The sequence below is a fragment of the Amblyraja radiata genome, unplaced genomic scaffold (assembly GCF_010909765.2).
Source record: "Amblyraja radiata isolate CabotCenter1 unplaced genomic scaffold, sAmbRad1.1.pri scaffold_652_ctg1, whole genome shotgun sequence".
In the NCBI taxonomy this organism is placed as follows: Eukaryota; Metazoa; Chordata; class Chondrichthyes; order Rajiformes; family Rajidae; genus Amblyraja; species Amblyraja radiata.
Genome location: NW_022630680.1, coordinates 62,501 through 68,021, shown reverse-complemented (window position 1 = coordinate 68,021; position 5,521 = coordinate 62,501). Strand labels below are relative to the sequence as shown.

Sequence of the window (5,521 nt, the reverse complement as noted above, 5' to 3'; positions counted from 1 at the left end):
TGATGCTGGCCGCCATTCTTGGTTCCAGCGGTGCTCCAGCCCGTGAGGTTGCTACAAAGCGGTCCACCACACCCAACAGCTTTTCCTGTTCCTGCACCCCTGGCATACTCCCGAATTTGTCCGCCTGCCCCTGTTCCAGGCCAGCCCAGCCCTGGTCACCAATGCTAGCCTCCAGTAATGAGGGAGCAGAGGGCAGTGCATGAAACACTGTGGAGGGGGTGCCTGACCTCCCTCCGCGAGAGCGCTCTTTCTGCGCATCTCGCTGGAGCTGCTCCAATAGCTGTTGGATGCAGCTCAGGCGGCTGTCTCTCCTCCATTTAGGTGGAGACATGTCCCCGTCCGACGAATCGGACGCCACCGGCCGGATGCCTGTTCGGATGGCTAGACATCCAGCCCGCAGTTCAGGCACTAGTGGGACTGCGCTCGGCGAGGTGATGGGGATAGCGGAGCGCCCGGTAATTGTTCCTACCGCCTTCTTCTGGAGCTTTTGTGCCTTGTAGTAGCGAGAGCGCCCCTCAAGCAGCGGGTCTCGCAGGCACCTGCTCCGTGAGCCGCTCCAGCGGCTCAGGCGGCTCTCTCTCCCCCCATGCGGGTGGAGAGACGTCCCGTCCAAAATCGGGAACACCTGCCGGATGCCTCTTCGGGTGGCTATGCATCCAGCCCGCTGCTCAGGTACTAGCGGGCTGGGCTCGGCACGGTGTCGGGGAATAGAGGAACACCGGGTAACGCTCCTACCGCCTGTTGCTGCCCCCCTCCCCGACGGGAAAACGTTCCTCCTTGAACGGGGGACAGTTTTGTTCCAGAGCCTTTTTCTCTGCCTGTAAAAAACACAAGCAGAAAAAGGCTCACCTGTAAAAGAAACCCGACCTCAGGGTACTCACCTGACGGTCCGTTTCATTCTGTAGCGTGAGCGCCTAACTCCCGCTGCTGCCGCTGTTGCACTGCTGGCGTAATGCCGCGCCTGCGCACTGAGCGGGTTCTTCACGTAGTCACTCATGTGACTCCGAAGTAAAATTAGAATTAGAGAGCCTAGTTTTAGAATAAAGGGGTCCCCTATATAAAATGGGAATTTTTCATTTCCCAGTGGGTGATGAATCTTTAGAATTCTCCACCCCAGGGCTGTGCAGGCAGACCTATTGAATATGTTCAAAGTGCAGATAGACAGACATTTGAAATACTGGTCATAATAGATACATAGATACATAGAAAATAGGTGCAGGAGTAGGCCATTCGGCCCTTTGAGCCTGCACCGCCATTCAATATGATCATGACTGATCATCCAACTCAGTATCCCGTACCTGCCTTCTCTCCATACCCCCTAATCCCTTTAGCCACAAGGGCCACATCTAACTCCCTCTTAAATATAGCCAATGAATTGGCCTCAACTACCTTCTGTGGCAGAGAGTTCCAGACATTCGCCACTCTCTGTGTGAAAATTTTTTTCTCATCTCGGTCTTAAAGGATTTCCCCTCTATCCTTAAGGTGTGACCCCTTGCCCTGGACTTCCCCAACATCTTCCTGAATCTAGCCTGTCCAACCCCTTAAGAATTTTGTAATGAGTATGAGTATGAGAAGAGTGTAGAAAAGTATTTTGAGGCAAGGTTGGGGTCAATCATGATTTTATTAAATTGTGGAGCCCACTCGTAATTCTATTTTATGCTATTAAGCTTCTTATGACCATTGCTGTTAATTCTGCTGATGTTTACAGATTTCAGGGTTAGGCCTTTTAGGTTAAAACTTTGTTTTGGAGGGAGACAAGAAGCCAATTAGCCACATCAGTCAAGATTGCTGAATCCCAGAAAGAAAGAACTTTGTTGGACCGAATGATGTGGCTCACTGCTGCTCTGTCAGCCAATCAAGTGTGGTTTCACCTCATTCAGTTCAGCTATGACATATTAGTTTCCCCTTGTGCATGTGGAAACTTAAGGTATTAGGTTCCAAGCTCTCATGCATACCCCTTATAAGGAGTAGGCCAATGATCTAATTCCTTTTATAGTCTGTAGAAATCCAAAGTTGAGCTGAGGACTTAGTATTTGTTCCCAAAGTCAACAGAACATCATTTACCTGATGTGTGTAGGAAATAACTGTAGATGCTGGTTTAAATCGAAGGTGGACACAAAATGGTGGAGTAACTCAGCAGGACAGGCAGCATCTCTGATCATTTACCTGATGTAGGGTTTCAACCCGAAATGTTGAGTTCCTCCAGCAAAATGTTTATTGTTCCAGATTCCAGCATCTACAGTGTCTTGTGTCTCCACTTTTTTAGCTGAAATGTTGTCCATTTTTCATTTGTTTTTGCGTGCATGGCACTGAGGCACGTTGCTTTGAAGTTCACAAGTAAAGATTCTATACATTGAATCCTTTTTTTATTTGTCATTCAGACCTTTCGGTCTGAACGAAATGTTGTTGCCTGCAGCCATACATGTAATAATAACAACACACAATAAACACAAATTAACATCCACCACAGTGAGTTCACCAAACACCTCCTCACTGTGATGGAGGCAAAAGTCTTAGAGTTACTGTCTCTTCCCTCCTCTTCTCCCTCTGCGCTGAGGCGATACCCCACCGGGCGATGGTAAGTCAGTCCCGCGGTTCAAGCTCCACGGCCCGGGGGTGGTCGAAGCTGCTGCCCTCCAGTCCAGCGGACGCAGCTGTTGCCACGGGAGCTCCGGAAAACAGGCACCAGCCTGTGACCTGCGAGCTCCCGATGATGTCGTCCACTGGCCCGCGACCGAACCCCGAATTCAGGTCGCTGCCGCCAGAACGCCGCCTCAGTCGCCGGAGCACCGTCTCCGCCCCGCACCGGGCCGCCCACACGGCAGCGTCTCAGCCCCGCACCGGGCTGCCCCCACGGGAGCACCTTCCAGCCGGGAGCCGGTCCGCCCACACGGGAGCACCTTCCAGCCGGGAGCCGGTCCGCCCACACCGGAGCACCTTCCAGCCGGGACCCAGGCCGCCCTCACGGGAGCGCCTTCCAGCCGGTAGCCGCGCCGCCCGCATGGGAGTGTCTCAGCCCCGCGCCGTCCGCCCTCGCCGGAGCGCCGAGTCGTGCCGCTGCCCGAACGTCGCCGCAGCTCGAAGACGGCCAGCCTCGAGGTTGGTCGCAGGTTGGAGGCCGCCAGCTCCGCCATTAGGCCTCAGCTCAGACGGGGGAAGAGAAGGGGATACGACAAAAAAGTCGCATTCCCCCGAAGGGAGAGACAGAAAGCCCTGTTTCACCCCCCCCCCCCCACACATAACACCACCTAATAACCAAAAATTTAACTGAACTAGACAACAACAAAAAAACACAAAAAAGTAAAAACAGACAGACTGCAGGCGAGCCGCAGCCGTTTCACAGCGCCGCCACTTCCTGGAATGATGTAGATGGTCCATGATTTGTGGCACCTTCATTTCTAATCAGAAGAAAGTTGATTTTAGAACATGCTGTCATTGAAAAACTAAATTTATTTCTGACAGAATAACAGCTACTTGAAAAAAAATTAATGTGAAATTACTGAATATTGATTTTGTTTTTCCACTTTAGCAGGCAGCAATTGTCAAATAAGTGGATGAAATATTGAAAGCAGGGTGGCAAGTGAAAGTAGGATTTATTTCACTAATGTGCTCCCTTGCACTGTAGGTTAGACCAAAGCATCTCATCATTAAAAGTATATATTTTTACTTTGCTTCGTCATAAGCAATTCCAGAAGAATTGCTGTATTAATGCAAACTAAACTTTTCATCGAGCAAATGTTTCAAAATCTGCTGTTTCAAGAGTTTGGAACAGCGTTTCAAAAGGATGTTTTCTTATGATTTATTTGTTGCATTTGTTCAGATTGTCCATGTGTTTCTGCACAGAACTAATTAGATCCTGTTTCAACTGTGTCTTTGCTTATGTGTTTGAATTGGGATGAAACAGCTGTTGTGTCAACTCGAATGTTTAACCGCTCTCGCAGCCACTGTCTTCCACTCCCAGGCACATGATGTGGATATTACAAATGTGCAGGTCACAGCCCAGTGACGCAAACATTCCACCACATTCATTACCGCTTCATTTGGCAGTCCTCAAGTTTCAGTGTTCAGTACACGCCCACCTACGCTGAAGCATGTGCTGCTACCTAATCCACTGCAATTTGGCAGCGCTTTTATCTGCTAAAGGGCAATTGCTATCATCCTGCTGAATTTCTGATCCTTACTAAAACTGGAGACAAATGGTCAATCTAATTATAAAGGGCCTTCAGTTCTGTCATAGAGGACACAGTGTACTGTGGTTACAATCCAAATGCACAGTGGCAGCAGGTCAGCTGCCTTACAACAAGCCAGTATATTCTCCATTGAGTGTGAAAAAGTGATTAAAAATGCCTTGGCACTGTCAATCAAGTTGCAAATTCATAGCTATGGAACGTATTTCAAAATAGCCTTCAACATTAGACATTCTAAACCCAGTGTGTGCAAATTTGGATGAAGTACAGCAATATCTGCTTTGCAAAAATAGTGCAATGGTTAAGTTGTTAAAATGGTCAAATTTGTTCCCTCCTGTATTATGTATGCTCTGATGTGCCAGCAATACACAAGGTAAGCCTTTTCAGTGTGCTATATTTAGCCAGAGAGTAAGATTGTTTTAGAGCCTTTTGAGTTTTATATTCCTCCAACCTACTCTTAGGCTTAGTTACAAAGCCATTTAATAATTTCTGTTTTGTCTTGGACATTTGTAGTGAATACAAGTCTCATCTTTAAGAGAACGTTCAAATATATTGCATTTCCTGCATGGTGTAAATTGGCCAGATCTAGCACACCCTTTTTTTTTTTTAAACAGAGTATCTTTGCTGTTTCAAAAGAAGAAAAATGATTTGTTCTGCTTTTGTATATAACTGGTGTTCATAAATTAATTTCCATGTTAGCAACATCATTGTATTATTATACATGTGATAATACAATGAAAATGGTAATCTGATATGAGCTAGTTTTCTTCTGAGATAATCTATTTTATTTTATACCTTGGACAAGGGTGAAATTTGCCTAAACATGTTACAACTAAAATATTGAAAGCACAGCACAATTTAGTTTTCATTGTTGATTGTTTCAAGCCCACCCATATGCGCAGACTGCTAATATGGTCTGCATTCATATGCATGTCAGAACACCTGAATAAATTGTTTCAACAATTTAGAATTTATTGCTCAGTGTGAAAAATAATACATAACACGATTTCCATTTTGTGGTTAAAATTCACAGTTCACTTGCAATGGGATCCAGCATTTGATTGTTTCTGGGGGTGGAGGTGGGAAAAACCTTTTATTTGACTCTTAAAATTACATTTGAGAGATAGGATGACAAATGGAGATGTCTGAGGTGGGAGTCACTCGGCTGTGCCTGAAAATGACTCCTGCATTGTCATTTTCCCGGTGTGTCTAATAAGTAGGGTCCAGGCCAGACAAGTGACTTAAACACCTGAAGCCATAACATTTATTATGGTACAGCATTTATTCTTCGCAGCCCACATACTGATAATAGGACAGGTCCTGATATCTTCAGA

The 5,521-nt window shown here is 46.7% G+C and overlaps 1 protein-coding gene across 1 annotated transcript in view; it reads left to right on the top strand.

Annotated features, from left to right (window-relative positions):
- The first annotated feature begins 4,396 nt into the window (after positions 1 to 4,396).
- The window catches only part of LOC116970217 (peroxisome proliferator-activated receptor gamma coactivator 1-alpha-like), a 46,561-nt gene continuing 45,436 nt past the window's right edge, over positions 4,397 to 5,521 (top strand). The window contains exon 1 of the mRNA XM_033016908.1: positions 4,397 to 4,560. The gene's annotated coding sequence lies outside the window, so the exon portion shown is untranslated. The remainder of the gene's footprint in view (positions 4,561 to 5,521) is intronic.